Source organism: Balaenoptera physalus, assembly GCF_965194825.1.
Source record: "Balaenoptera physalus genome assembly, chromosome: 9".
In the NCBI taxonomy this organism is placed as follows: Eukaryota; Metazoa; Chordata; class Mammalia; order Artiodactyla; family Balaenopteridae; genus Balaenoptera; species Balaenoptera physalus.
Window position 1 is genome coordinate 103,247,123 of NC_138888.1, and position 16,965 is coordinate 103,264,087.

Consider the following 16,965-nt stretch of genomic DNA (forward strand, 5'->3'; position numbering starts at 1 on the left):
CCTCCTATAATAATTATTAAATAAAGTTAAACCATATGATAATTCCCTATTAATAATATATCTGTTATAATAGATAAATAATAAACTATGGTTATGCTCAAATGGGATAATAGCCGTGAATGTGTCCTGGACACCCAAGGTAATAATCAATATTAGTCAAGTTGGTCTTCATTACTGAAGTAGTAGGTGGTTAGGGCTGATTTCTTAAACTGTTTCAAAAATCATGAGTCTACTAAGATTTAAGGTACCATTTTGGTAATATTAGATTTGGCTTGAAATTCAAATACTACCTAAATCACCTGTCTGAATCACCTCTTTTGTTATGTGATTTCTGGGGTTGCTATAATAAGGATCAATAACATAATGGGGGGAAATACCATCTTATTTGTTAGATAGACCAGTTCCTGATACTCAAATGCAAGGTTTCAGCAACTGTGTAGTGCAAGCCAGCAGGCAAACAAGAGTTGATGCTTCAGCCTTGAGGCAGACTTTCTTTTTCTCGAAGAAACCACAGTTTTTGCTCTTAAGACTCTCAGCTGACTGGATGAGGCCCACCCACACTATGAAGGTCATGTTCTTTACTTAAAGTCACCTAATTTAGCTGATATCCACATCTGCAAAATAACTTCACAGTAACATCTGGATTAGTGTTTTATTAAATAACTGGGTACCATAGCTCAGCCAAGTTGACACATAAAACTAAATATCCTATCTCCCACCCACTAACACAATATCTAAATCTTGTTTACTTATCACTGTTGGGTTAGAAAAGTGGTGTAAGGACCGGAAGCAATTGTTAGTTTAAGAGTCTTTACAAAGAAGAGGTCAATATTGTTAAGCTGTTCCTCAGCTGGACCTAAAGCAAAGGTGAAGGAGAATTTCACAGACAACTGCAAATACAGACACAATTTTTGCAAGCCTGGGCTCCTGTCTATTCACAAATGTGACATATCTTATACTTTGCAATTGACCAAGCAGATAGCAACCTGTGCTGTCTAAGGGAGAAGAAAGGAGGATGGAACCGACAGAGTTCTGAAAGCTTTTCTTTTGTCGCCACAGACCTTGAGTAAATCCACTTTTAAAAAAATGGGAGCTCTAGCAGATGCTCTTGGCACACTGTCCAAACCCCATGGCACTCATCATTCCCTGGAATGCAAGGTTAGTGCCCTCTCAGCACAAGGCCTTGTCGGTGGAGCTGCCTCCATGTCCTCACCTGGAAGCACTTCCCGGATGCAGCACAGCCCTCAGCACATCCTGAAGCATTTCAAATCCTGGGCTGATCCCCCAGCAGGGACCTCATTCACATGCTCAGCCACGTGGCAGAGACACTGCATCAGGCCCAGCTGCAGGCCATCCTGGTCATCCGGCACACCATCGCTCCTGGGACCAACAAGCTGGGCATGTCCACACACAAGGAGTTTGAGCAGCTGGTGCCCGTGTCAGTCCTTGCGCTGATAGGCACAGCAGGCTGGCCCCAATGCACCGCTGTCCTGGTTGCCAGCCTGCGTCAGGTCCTGGTCCCCAAGTCCAAGTGGCAAAGCAAGATCTTGCTGGGGCTCAGCTTCTACGGCGTGGACTACTCGGTCTCCAAGGATTAGGGAGCCCGTCATTGGGGCCAGTGAGGACCCATCTGCTGCAGCCTTGGCCCAAGTGTTCCAGACCTCACCCCGTGGCCCTGCTTCCTGGCATTTCGTGTCCAGCTGCACACGTGGCCTTCCCACACAGCCCAGCATGCTGCTGGCACTCTATAGACCATGGGGGGATGACACCCCACGTTCTGCTGCTCTTGGTTGACCTCACCCCTTCCGTGATGGCAGAGGACACTTTTTATTTATATAAAAACTCTATTAAATCTGTGGAAAGAAGAGGTCAATACCAAAAAAATAAGGTGGACAAAGGGTATGACAGACTATTAATAGGAAATAAATACTTTTAAAATATAAAAAATGCTCAGCTACATCTTATGGCAGCTTCATATGCACAGACTATCACCACACATTCTCCTGTGTGACATTTTCTCTTATGTGAATGGTCAAAGCTCAGTAACTTAATATATTATTGTATAACTATACTCCTTATGGGAGTATAAGCTGAAACAATTCCCTCGGAGGATAATTTAGCAATCTCAGTAAAATTCAACTCTTAGGAATGTATTTACAAGTAAGCTTACTTTTGCAAAAAGATCTATTTATGTAAATATTCATTGAACCATCAACTGAAAACTTGGGAAGGTATAACAATTCTACATTTGAATACTATGTCGTCATTACAAATAATGAAATAAGACTTTACAACTGTGATGATTATATGCAAGGGATTAGCACCAATCATTGCTCCTTGGAAGAAGAACTAGGAAAGGGAAAGGGGCAGGAGGGAAACATGTTTTTTCTTCTATATCCTCTGGACCATTTGAAATTTTGTTCCCATGAGCATACATTATTTTCGGGTAAAAAAGTCTATGTTTTCAATGTCATTCTTCACGTTGATTAGCTGTCTGAGAAAAAACTGTTTAGAAAAAGAGAAATGTGTCTCTCCTTTGGTTTCCTTTTTTAGTAGCTATACTTCCTTGATGCATTTGAATATATCAAATATACGAGGGGGAGGCAGACAGAGTGAGTAACGTGAAAATCACATGGTTGCATTTTTCCAGTTAGAATTACTCCTGGAACTGGCATATTCTGAATGCCAGCTACAACTAGGCACCAGGTACTGTGTTAGGTAGGAGGAGATTTAGAGATAATTGACTGAGACCCTTCCTTCAAGATCTCAAGGTCAATGGCAACTCCCAAGTGTGTAGAGGATCCCAGAAATCAACTATCTTCCACATTCTTTAATTCAACTCTAAGCCAAACATTGAGCTCTTTCTACATGGAAGAAATTATATTAGGTGCTGTGAGTATAGCAATCTGTGAAAGTTACAGACTAAAATGTATTTCTCTGACAGAAATCTTTGTGACAAATGAGTTGACATTAGCAGATTTCCAAATATCACTTGCTCTCTCTTAGCTGGGGAGCTTGTCCTCAGGTGAGCTGCAAATTTAGAAACTATCTTTGAAGCAAATATCTTTAACAAGAGGGATTTCCAGAACTTATTTCTAAAATTGCTTGCATTTCAATCAGGACAAGGTTTTCTACAACAAAAACATAACACATTTTAAAAGATAAATTTAAAGCCTTTTCATCCCACAGACAATCCCTTTGTCTTATGTTTCTCCCTAACATCCCCACAATCTGTGCCATGTTTCCTTTCTTAGTCTCTATAGCACATTTAGCTGTTTTGTTTATTTTTCCCTTTTCTTCCATCTTTGTACCAAGAGCTGCATAAAAGAAGTCATATCACATAATATTTAGCACCTTCATTTTGAAATTTTCTTCTCACTGGTCATTGAATATGATTGATTGTGACTGTGAATCCGATGGCCTTAGGTCTAGTTACACTGTTTCTACTCTTTTCCTCTTGCTTTTACAGATTAGAATTTAACAGCTCTTGTGACACTCTGCTAAGTGGAACTCAAATTCTTTGCATAATGATTCTGTTTCTCCTCTCAGAGCTTCAGGCTGACAACTGTAAATACACTTTCCAGGCTGATCTTCTGGATGGTGCCTCTTCTTTAAAGGCACTTTCTCTTATTAGTCATCTTTACTGAAAACCAGAAATGAACACAGGGCGCATTTACTGGAAATTTCAATGAGACTACAGATCTTCTAATGCAGTTCCTATATTCATATTTTTACTGGCCTTTTTGACAATATATATAAAATATCTACATATTTTATTTTTCCAATAAAACACCTTGTTTGCATGTCAGCTCCATAATATATTTGCTATTCATGGATTTGTTTGTCCAAAATACATTGGACCATCAATAAAGTTATAACAACTGTTAATTTATATAGAACAACACTGTTATTTATTTTGCTGTAATGTGCCATTTTTTATTTGTAAAATAGGAAAACTAAGATAACATTTCTTTGGCCCCTCCTCATTGTAGTTTCCTAAACTCAGTATAAAGGTTTAATGAGGAATGAAGATATCCAAACTTGAGATTATTGGTAGCAAAGTTATTAAATATTTTTTAACTGGACATATTTTCTTTTTTTTTTTTTTTAATTTTTATTTATTCATTTATTTATTTATTCATTCATTTATGGCTGTGTTGGGTCTTCGTTTCTGTGCGAGGGCTTTCTCTAGTTGTGGCAAGTGGGGGCCACTCTTCATCATGGTGCGCGGGCCTCTCACTGTAGCGGCCTCTCTTGTTGCGGAGCACAGGCTCCAGACGCGCAGGCTCAGTAGTTGTGGCTCACGGGCCTAGTTGCTCCGTGGCATGTGGGATCTTCCCAGACCAGGGCTCGAACCCGTGTCCCCTGCATTGGCAGGCAGATTCTCAACCACTGCGCCACCAGGGAAGCCCCTGGACATATTTTCAATTTTAATAATTATACAAATTTTGAGCAGCTAGACTAGAAGAGGAAGTTACTAACTGTTAAGCTATATTGTCTGTGTTTGTATTAAAGACAGCACAAGCAATGGAAATTTTAAAAGTACACTGGAATGTTAAAACTATTTTTCAAAATCATCGTGGACATAATTAAAAAAGATGTGCAAAGCATCAGAGTTAAAGAAATGATAAGAAATGATCCAACGACCAACGTAGGTACCAGGCAGAAAGCTTCCCCACACTGTGGAAAGTAAATAAACTGATTTGGAGTAGTAAGTAAATGCAAGTTAAGATGGAAAATAATGCAGCAAATTCACTGTGTCAAGCTGAATAGAATATTTCAGCTAACAGCACTGTATTTCTCAAATCTATTCATAGCAGACAAGAGAAAATTGGCTCTCAGAAGTAGACAGGGGAGAATTATGTCATGTGGATAAGAGAAAGGAGATTCACTAAGCAGTGAATTTCTGCTCCCATCAGAACAGAGAGAGGCCCAGATTCCTGAGACATATTTCTCTGTGTATGTCACTGCCAGAATCATTAGCATCACAGCTAATCAGAGCTGGCTCCAGTGACACAGCCTGACCCCTAACTGCCCTCTTGGAAAATATATAAACAACTCAGGTGGTGGCCATTTATACTCAGGAAGTGTCTCTCCTGTTTTCTGGATGAGATATGGAAGTAGAATCATGTTTCATTCTAGTTAGTAAACCTGCTAGAAGATTTAATGGACAGGCCTGCTCCTCAAAAAACACTGACCTATCTGCGCATTATCATTCCGGAAAGTTACGGTGTCAAGTGAAAGGGAGAAGGCGATGTTTATTTGGCCATAAACTTGTCTGATAACTTATTGATATAAATGTTAAAACACAGATGCCTGGGTCCACCTCAGATATTCTGCATCTGCATATTTGGATGGGGTGTAAGAATTTACTGTTTGAAAGGCTCTTAGGTTGTACTGATGCTTGCAATGTGAAGATCACACAGACTAGAGCTAAAGCGCTTTCTTCACTTTAAATATTCCCCGTGTAACTGATGACTGCTAATTTGCTACGACCCCATTTCCTGCCTTACTTCCCCCTGCTCTGCTCTGTATCCTGGGTAACCACATTTTCCAGGCTCCATTGCCCTCTCAGTTCTGGGAAAGATTGGCCAATCAGAGGTACACTGATTGCATAATCACTCTTTTTCTTGCTTCTCTAGACCTGAGGCTGTTAGTGGTTTTCTGCTGTTAATCTCTAAATTGCTTCACCATCCTTTGTTTGACTTCACAGCTCTTTCATCAGAAATGTAACCAATTATCTGTGTTAAATACGAAAGGTCTAAAATTGCTTCTCTTTCCAGGATGGAACCTTACTGGAAAGTATAGTACAATGTCTCATAGAACTAGCATATTCATACATGCTTCAGGATGAGAAATCAAAAAGTTGACAACGCTAAACCTTGGGCTTTGGGATAAACATAATCATGAGAACTTCCTTGTATATCCATTTCCAAAAGATAGATTGTAAAAATTTTCCTATTAATTCCCACTCACATGTGAGAGATTTTAATCATTTAGAGGGAAAATAAGTTTAAATAGTGATAAATCTGTGTCTGTAAATTATTAAAAAAAAAACGAAAACAAAACAGTTAACTCCACTGAGGTACAGGAATGATATTAGAAAGGTTTTCATTTTCTTATATGGGGCGGGAGGAGGTAAAAACATGTAACTTCAGCAAATCACTAGTTGTGAGACTTGGGAGCCATAGTGTTGACCTTGGTAAAGCCAAATGTGATTAGAACGATGTGTCCCTTCAGTTTAAAGCAGGTCAACTCTTAGAGAAGAGGAACCAGTGAAAGCCCTAAGATTTCTTAGATCCGCACCTCATCTTCCTACGTGTTGTTGTTGCCAGTGACCTAGTGTTTTGGCCAGTGTCATGTACAATGTATAGATTCTTAATATTCAGTGATAAGAATGATTGCTCTTTAATATTTTTGTCGTTTTAGGAATCAAAGCTCAAGACTATTGATTTGCAAACCACTGATTTAAATCCTTGCTAATTGGTTTCCCATGAGGAAGTAATTTTTGTACCTCTGACAATTTATCCGAAAGGTTGAGGAGTGGGGAGTGAAGGAAGAATAAATAAGGAGTTCTTTGTATACCAGGCTCTGAAACTATTCCAATTATACACTGGAATGAAAAGTTGTTAGCAACAACTTTTTATGCTTCAAAAGGATAATCAAACAGAAGAAAACAAAGAAAAAATTGCTATCAATTTCGAAGTGTTACATTTGGAATCTGTACCTTTCACAGAAAAAATAAAATTATGGATCTCATTTTGTTACCTGTAAGATTTGACAACTGAAAATAGTACATTTACTTCCTTTAAATGCTTAATCTGTGTCAGGCAATGTTCTAAGTGCTTTACACATTTTAGCTTATTTAAGAATTGAAAGAAGTCAACATGACAAGAACTATTATTATCTCAATTTCAAAGGTAAGAAAGCTGAGACCAGAGAGATTCAGTAATTGCCCAAGTGACACAGCTTTTATGTAACAAAGCCAGGATTTGGATGCAGGCAGATTGCCGCTAGAGCCCGTGCTCTTAGTAACCAGCGTGAGCGGCCTCCTCCTGTACCATGATCCATGACACCTGTTAAATATTCTAGGCAGAGAAACGCTCAGCTCAAAAAAGTTAACAGCATCTTGAGTTGAGTGGGGAGAAAGTTATGAATAAGGTCTCAAGGGGAATAAATTTCTGATGTGTATAGAAAATTAGAGCTGGGAAGATGCCTAAATTCTCATATTTTTCCCTTAAATTGATCTAAGTATGCAAGTTTTGCCTTGCAATGGGTTTTATTTGGTGATCACAGACTTTACTTCATATTTCTGAGCCCGTGATTGCTGCCTGGGGACAAAATGGTCATTTAAAAACTGCAGGGATATTTTCAAATTGGGTTGTAGAACGCTGTTTCCATCCCTTTCTGATGGTGAAGGCTTGAGATGGGAACTGTGAGATCTGCTGGTAGCCTCTCTGCCTACTATTTAGAGAAGACTGGTCCACAGTAAGAAAAACTGAAGCCAGCATGTTAGAAAATTGAGGACTGAGAGTGGTCTGCATGTATTGGGGAGGGGAGTGAGGTAGAGTGAGAATGTTTTTACCAAACCAAACCCAGTATGAATTTTTTGCTTCTGCCATTTACAATAAAAAAGAAAAAAAAAAAAACTACTGATGGTATAAATATGCTTTTAATATTATTTATACATAGTTTTCATTGAGAACAGGGTAAAATATTTTTCAGAGATTATGATGTTACTCTTGGGCATCTTTTAAATGCAGGGAGTATGTATTTTCTTTCTTCCTGAAGATAGGAGAAAGAAAGAAAGAGAGAGAGAATTCCTATCTGTACAGGCAGGGGTCTCTAACAGCATTGTGCTGGATTTGTGCTCAGAAGCGAGACACAGCCTTATTAGTAAATCCGAGCTGAACAACACTAGCTCATAAACAACAGGGTAAACGATCTCCAATATTAAATGTCTTTGTACACTTTTAGCAAAGTTTATAAAAAATCAGCAGACTTGTTTAACCCCACATTGGGAAATAGAGGACTATAATTCATAGTTTGGAATGAATTGATATGAGATGACAGCAGTAAAGATGGAGGTAATGGAGTCCTAACATGTGTCCAGTGAAAAACTAGATAAGCCACAAATAGGATGTATAGACTTTGTCAAGACTCTATTCTCATAACCCCTGTACTTTCCCTATTAGACCATCATACACTATTGTTATGGCACATTTACCTGCATCCCTAGGCTACATCCTCAAGGATTAATCTTGTTCTGTGATTGGTTTACTGTTGGATCCACAGTGCCTAACAACTGACCTAGGATTTAGTAGGCACCTATTTGCTGAATAAGTGAATGGACAAATCAACAAGTGAAATAAATAACAAAGAGATTTAATGCCCCTCAGAGACCAGACACAATGCTAATATCTTTCTCAGTAATGGTGAGGAGAGAATCATACTTATTGGCTCTTTAAAGCACTGATATGTTGGTGCCCAAATAAACAATACCAAAACGTGCTCATAACCTTCCAACTTGGCTATTTTATTTGAAATTAACAATGTCAATTGTATATGCCAACTTAGTGTCATTTACCTTTTCTTTTTGATCTTACATACACACTTCCATGAAGATTATGTTTAGATTCTAATCAAATTAAAGCCTTTTGCCTAAAGTCCAGAAATAGGAAATGATAAAAAATAATGTGGAGATCTTTTAAATATTTCATTTCGAAGTAGAGAACATCATTTAGGATTTCAGTAGCAGTGGGTATTTTAAGTTCTTTGCAGAAATTAACTGTGAAGTTTTCTTCCCATCTAGATATAGAGAAATTTCGATATGTACATTCACACACTACTCCTCTCTGTGAGAACTGAGGTGGGGGGGAAATTACTTTTCTTTTCTCTAATCCTGGATTAGTGACCATATTAAACCTTTAGATTCTTGTGAGGATTCTAGCATAAGTAAAGTAATTAACAAGTGAGAATGGAAGTTGAAATGTCAGTGGTAAGTGCAATAGATGCGTGCCCAAAGAACTGCAACATTATTCATCCTACATTGTCTTCTTTCCTTAATTATTTTCAATATTTAGGAAATATATTCTTAGCATCTTCTAAGTGTAGGACACTATAACATGATGGGGACTGGAAATGTATCATACAGAAGCCCCTGGTCCAGGAACTTAAGGTCCCCTGGGAGAGTCAGGCACGTAGCCGAGATCTGCTGGGGTGCAGAGGAAACACACCCACCTCACCATGAGGGGTTAGGGGAGGCTTCTTTGAAGATTTAAGATGCCAACTAAATTGTAACTGTTAAAAGGGAATCAATCACAATTAAAAATAAGAATGGGAATGAGATTGGTGACATTTTAGCAGAGAGAACAGAATGAATAAAGGCTTAGAAGCTAAAAACAACATGGACTGTTCATTGAATTGAAAGTAGTTTTACATATCTGGAGCATCAGGTGTGAGGCCTGGAATGGAGAGATTGGGCTGTAGAGGTTGGCATGAGCCAGCATGTCATCCTAAGAAACTTGGGTTTTATTCTGTGGATACTGAGGGGAGGGGCACAGAAGGATTTTGAGCAATATCATTATACAACCATCCTGCATTTTAGATGGATCATTCTGTGTGAAAGAGTATTGTGATACCAGAGAGAGGAATACATATCACAGAGAAACTTCAAACCTTGCTAAGAAGAAAATCTTTAAAAATATAGATAAAGGTGAATTATTACCATCAAAATAGAAAATTAAATTTACAGACAACTTCTTGTCAGCAGCAATACATTCCTTAAGACAGTGCTGAGGCAGAGTAACTGGCAACTTACAATTCTGTACCGCTAAAACTTCATCAAAGAGTTGGGAGAAATAAAGACATTTTTAGATAAAGACTAGAGTTTATGTTTCACAGATCATCTCTAAAATAATTTCTAATGGATATATTTCAGCAATAAAAAGTATGAACACAGATAAATAAAGTAGGATATTAAAGAAATAACAACAACAAAAACTTGTGGTGGGCAATTAATAAATGTATTACTACGTGTAATTAAACATAGGCCATCATAAAAAACATTTCTCCTATGTAAACATCTGGAACTAAATTTTCAAATAACAATACCAAGAAAAGGGAGATAGAAAAGGTGGTGGTGAGCTCTTCAGCAAGCAGTTAAAATATGTTAAAGTTTTTATCATGTTCAAGAAGAGGAAGAAAAAAAAAGAAAAAAAAAAGGATATACGTTCTAAACAGCTAAGTGACTTGTTTTTAAAACCCACACTATGTTGAACTATAAGAGGACAATGGCATTTCCTTTCATCGCTTCAGTCCTTCCCACTTACCAATCTCTTTCTTCTTCTTTTTTTTTTTATAAATTTATTTATTTATTTATTTATTTATTTTTTGCTGTGTTAGGCCTTCGTTGCTGTTTGTGGGCTATTCTCTAGTTGCAGCGTACTCTTTGTTGCGGTGTGCGGGCTTCTCATTGTGGTGGCTTCTCTTGAGAAGCATGGGCTCTAGAGCACGCAGGCTTCAGTAGTTGTGGCACGTGGGCTCTAGAGCGCAGGCTCAGTAGTTGCGGCTCACAGGTTTAGTTGCTCCACGGCATGTGGGATCTTCCTGGACCAGGGCTTGAACCCTTGTCCCCTGCATTGGCAGTCGAATTTTTAACCACTGCGCCACCAGGGAAGTCCAATCTGTTTCTTGTTGCTCAGAATGAAGTTCAAAGTAGAAGCTCCTTCTCGGTTTCCTCTACATCCTAGTGGTAAAAACGATCAACAGAAGAAGCCAGAAATTATTAAGCAATTAGAACATATGAAGGATTGGACTTGTATTATTAGTAGGATGGAGCTTCCTTAACATTTTTAAAAACATCGGGGGTCTAGATGTCTTCCTCAGAGTTTGAGGAGCCAGTGAACCCACACCTCCATCCACAGTTGATTGAGTTCACCGGGTCCTGTTGGTGGCTTTATCCCGAGGCCGACTTCTGAGAACGAGAGTTCATTCTCCAGTTTGCTCAGCATCCTCCTCTGTTTTCTGCTTAGAAATGCTGCTCATATTTACTTAAAATACAGTGATTGGCAGAGTCAGTGGCCTTTAGAAGAGGTGGTCTCAGCTGCACACTTCTATGTGAAATTCTGACCACCTTTGTGCTTACGTGCCAGTGGGGACAGAATGAACAGTCTGAAGAGACTAAAGAAGATGGGGAGACCCTGTCCACAGAAGGATTCTTCTTTCAGGTGGCTCTGAAACGATTATTGTTCATGAGAGATACCTCAGGGAAAATCACTGCTCCTTCTGAAAAGATAATTTAATTTGTAATAAAAGTTTGATATTTTATTAAACACTAAATTCAAAAATACAGTTATGTTTCAAGAAGTGCACCGCTGCTACTGAGAATATATAAAATATAGGAAAATACTGTGTTTAATAAGCCTGTGCCTTCAAATGCTTTGATGATTCACATGCTAATGTGAGGCATTACAGGCAAAATACGGTTTCTTGGTATTTGTGGCTTTGGCTATTCAAACGTTCTCACATACACTAAGGAATTATATTTTGTCATAAGTGTATTTAAAATGTGTTCCTTTATAAACTCCCCAAGGAAATGTCTCTGTTCTGTGTAGCTATTCATATGGCCTTTCCCTCCTGCTTCTTAGAAATGCTTTTCTTTTAATCCAATCTTCTGGAGGCATTTTTGCAGTTAATCTAAACGATTAGAGCCTTTTCTCCTGTGATATAAACACTTAAAAGGTAGCTTTTCATTTATCTGAACATGCCCATGCAGGTTTTCTTCATAAATTATACTTCAGAGACAATGCTTCCTGCTCCCCCCAAAATCTGAGCTACAGAACGGGAACAGTCTCACTGTATCAATATATTGTTTCTTGCTCTGGCTCAGAGGTCAGGGATTTTAAACTACAGAGAAGAAAGACTGAGTATGACATGCCTGAATTTCAACATTGTGAAAATTAAATTCTAGCAGATATTGTCTTCCCTGCATTCTTTTTTCTTTGTTCACCATTAAATTATCTTGATTGGGTTTTTAAAATCTTTATTAAACCTTTCACTTTATATCTTGTGTCAGAAGTAAGTGAGTCCTGGGTCTGTGGAAGTTCCATGATCGCTCAAGCGGATCCTGGTGGGACCTAGGTACAATTATATTAGCTCAAGTGGACTTCTGTGTCCCCTTGGCTCTGTCCTCTTTCTCTTCTTCCAGCAAGCCTTCCTTTCTTCTCTTATACCTCTTCCTGATCACAAAGATATTAGTTACATCCCATGGGCATCAATATGTTTGGTGTCTTTATTTACAGAATGAAATGATGTACAATTCCCTGACTAATGATTTTAAAATGTTACCACGCCGTTAGGGAATTTGAAACGAGATAACCATGGCCGTTGCTGAGTGGAGAGAACCCAAGGTTTGAAGACAGATTGGAGCCAGAATTTTTCCTCTATACTCTTTAGTAGATGTGTCACCTTTGTCGAGTAAAGTAACATTTCTGAGGCTTGTTCTCCTCATTTGTGAAGTAGATCCATGAAGATATCTCAGAGAGCGGTGATTAGAAATAATAAAATACCCAATGCGCACTTAACACATGTTAGTTTCTTTGATTTCTCCTTCTTTTTGGCATCTTTCCTCTTTAACTGTAATCAAAACGGTACTGTTTCTCTTTAAACAAAATGGCTCTAAGCAGATAAAAATTAAGACTAGTTCTGGAAAATTATTTTATGAGGCAATACGTTGATTCTAGAACTCTTCCATCTTAGAAATTTAAGTTTTAAGACTTTCTTCTTTAATCCAGGTCTCTCATAGCCTCATGCATATTTCACCTTTCTTCCTATTTAAACCAGTTCTTAGGAAATAACCTGCTAATTTTGTTTACACATAGTTGAAAATGACTCATGTGATTGTATGTTCCCAGGAAAATTTGTGTTTTAATAGAGCTCAAAGTTTTACAGTGAATGTGTGTTCCCTGGTAGTAAAATGTGGGGAAACAAGTAATGGACAGCAGGTGAGAATCTATTTTTTTAATCTGGACTCTCTGTGGGTATCACTCATTAAACCACATAAACCTCTGTCCTTGTACCTTCCCATGCTGATTGAGACCGTGAACATTTTACTCTGAAAATAAAGAAAAATGGCAATGGTTGTGTGCCTGCCCTCATAAAGTACAAAAGCCACATCATGAGGCTTCGACCAATTTGGGAATTCAGCTTTACAGAGGCACACTTGTCCTGGAAGGGCACTTTAAGTTACAATCCTGAATCATTCATATATCTTTCAGAAACCTGAGTTTAAAATTCTCTGTGACTTTAACCTTTGATTCATCACATTTCAAAATATTCTACCCTATATTCTAATTTATCTCAAGATTTCTTCATACTTTTTTTTCCTATCTTTAACATTTAAGTCTGCCATCTGCTTAATTTGTTTTACTGTGCAGGATTTAGCTTGAAGCACAGTGAAAATAAAGCACTTATGGTGAGGAGCTTTTATTTTGCAAGTAATGAAAAAATAAAGTCTATGCAGCACAGGATTGAACATACTTAAACAGCAAATGGCAGAAGAGGAGGGTCAGAGGCAACATTTGCTTACACATGCTGAGGGCAGTATTTCTGTGAACGTTTGGGAGAGGGGATATGGAGAAGGAAGAATACAAGAGACAAGAAATAGAGGGAATTCCAGTCTTTTTGAGATGGAGATAGAAATTGTATAAACACGGCCAGTGTATACTCATTCATGTGAAGACAGGGTTTTTCCAGAGGAAAGAACACTCCCCTTTGTGTAGCATGGCTTACAAAGTGACACGAGGCCCCTCCACTAAGAAATGTCTTTCCTCCCATGTCCAGGATCACAGTTAGTCTGGCCTGGAGTGGGCTTGAGTCATTTCACTCTCCTGTTCCACAGTGTTTTGCACACCTCTGCTATGAATATGTCAACGAAAAAAATGTTGCCTGTCATATCAGTAAACAAAGGAGGTTGCAGCCATTAAGCCATCACATTACAGTTGTCCGTGACAGTGAGCCCTGTGGGAACTCAGGCTAGAAACAGGATGCCCCGCATTAAGCAGTCAACTGCTGCAGCCACCCCTAGCGATGCACCCTGAGGAGACTCAGGATGAGAAAACACAGGATACTGGCCCTAGATAGCTGAGGTGCATGTCAAAGGAATGATTTCAGTGAGCCCAGACTTTTGCATCTTCCCATACATAGAAAAGCACTAAATTCATTCATTTGAGTTGTCTGATTTTCTTTTTTATTTCTTTTTTTAAAACTTTATATTAGAGTATAGTTGATTTACAATGTTGTGTTAGTTTCAGGTGTGCAGCAAAGTGATTAATTTATACATATACCATGTACCCATTCTTTTTCAGATTCTTTTCTCATATAGGTCATTACAGAGAACTGAGTGGTATTCCCTGTGCTATACTGTAAGTCCTTGTTGATTATTTATTTTATAGATAGTAGTGTGTCTCTGTTAATCCCAAACTCCTAATTTATCCCTCCCCCACCACATTTCCCCTTTGGGAACCATAAGTTTGTTTTCAAAGTCTGTGAGTCTGTTTCTGTATTAAGAGTAATCTTTTGATGTTCCAACTACCCGGTCTTTGTTGCAAAAACTCCTATATATCCCGGCTCCTTCCTGACCTCTTTGGGGTGGTCCCTCAGAGCCATCTGAGAGGCTGCGTCATGGCCTTAAGTCCTCAGTTTTGTCTGCCAAATAAAACATAATTCTCAACTTTTAGGTCGTGCAATTTTTTTTCAGCCATCAAATAAGTGGTATTTGTGAAAGGTTTGGTGCCTGGACACTGTTTCTTAGGTTGTCTAAGTTTGAATTCCAACTCTGCCTTTTAATTGCTATGTAGCTTTGCACAAATAACCTAAATATCTCATGCTTCACCACGGTCATCTATAAAGTAATGATGATTATAGTACTTCCTATGACATATTTCCTGGGGCACAATAGTTATGAACTATTTGTACAATGTGTAAGAAACCATTAGGACTGTTTTCCTCTATTTCATTGTATGATTATTCTCTATTTTGATAAATTAACTTATTTTTTAAGGACAGAATTGTCTGTTTTGGTCACTGAAAATGGAGATTTCTTTTGTGGAACTGGAATAGGTACAGAGGACATATCTCTTTAATTAGCTTTTTTATTTTCTTTTAAGAGTTAAATGAATTACATTAATCATTTGCTTCAGGAGGAGGCCAATGAAGATGGCAGATAATACAATGCATGTGTGCTAGTCAGGACTGAAACACAGCTTAAACCAGAGGGTAGGGGTAGGAAGAGGAGATATAGCAAGAGGATGGAATATTTTAATTGTCTGGCTTGGGTGCTAGGCTCAGTTCTGGGGAGAGCAGTAAGCTAGGGAATGAGGAGAGGTAAGATAAGGTCCATCTCTCAAAAACACCCGACTGAGTAGGATTCCCATGCAACCTAATCTAATTCATCCCCAACAGAAAGGAATCTAGATAGAAAAAAATGCATGTCCATTAGGTTCACCCCATAGTAGTCCACAAACATTTTCTTCTCATACATACACTTTAAAAATTGCCAGTTCTAACATAATGCAGCTACTTCCACATAATAATTCTCTGTGAAAATTGACAACCCAAAGTCTTATTCAATGTCTTCACCCAGTTCCAAGGTCAGAATTCTTGGGCAATCTAATTCTTCTTCAGTCTGGATACTGCCCCAAATACATTAATAATATGCAGCTACATGAGAAATCTAAATAGTCCCAAAATATTAAGTCCAGAATGAGGTAGGTAGAATGGGATAAACAAATAGAATAAACACTTTCATATGAAAAAGAAGAGAAGAACAAATAACATACAGTGGCCTTTGAGCTACAGCACATACGGTTCCTGATGGACCAGAACCAGAAGTCATTGTTTCATGGCAGTTGAGTCAATTTCTTGGTCACTCTGGCTCTATGTCTTCTTGCAGGATGTCCCCTGTCCATTTTCCTCCTTGGCTGCAGCTGAGGAGATTATTGGATTAGTCCCAATTTAGAGCAGCACTGTTTTGGTAGACAACTTCCTTTTAGTATAAACTCAGATGTTTGAATTGCTTTAGGCATTGAAAGGATGCTAGGGATAAAGTTTCTCTGACAAAGTAATACCCATAAAACCTCAGCTGACTTTGATTTCACTGCTCCCTGCTTTCTCCCTGGACCGGTAACTAGTGTTCAAGCTTGCTGAGCCTCATCTTAAATCTGGATTTCATTCTGGTAGTTTCTGTCTCTTAGCAACCCATCCCATTGTTTCATTCTGGGGCAGTGGGCCACCAATCTGTCCCTGATCCCCTGGCTGCATGAAAGTGCATGATTCTTGCACTTTCCATTCTTGCATGGGATTTCTCTTTTCTTTTTCAGATTGGAAGTACACAACAGGTGTTTGGGTCTGCCCTGTCTTTACAGTTTTGATATTTTGCTCAGTGTGGATTTTTTTTTTTTGGTAATAATTTTGATTTATTAAAATATTATTTGTCTTGATTACCAAAGTTTTTTAGTGCCTTCTTATATCATCCAAATATATCCAGATTTCATTGAACAGAAATGTTCCCCCCCAAGAGTGACAAAATTATGGGAGCAATTCTGGTTAGCATGGCTTGGATCACGTGTCCTTCTCTAAAATGATCACTATGGCCAAGAAGACAGGGTAGTTTGATTGATAGCATTCTCTGATTGGCCAGTTTGGGGGCACATACTTACCCAGGGGCAGGGATTGTGAAGAGGGTGAGTCCTACTGTGAACACAAGGGCTGAGTAGAATTATGATGCTATGATCAAGGGGTGGTTCCTCAAAGATGGAATTCCTAGAAGACAAAGAATGGTCCATTTTAATGTGACACATAGGCTTGGGTAGGGGAGAGGCAGTAAGGTTACATCCTGAAACTCTGAGGGAGGGGGCCAGAAGAGGTGAGGTAACCAAATGAGGAAACAGGTCTAATCTTCACTAT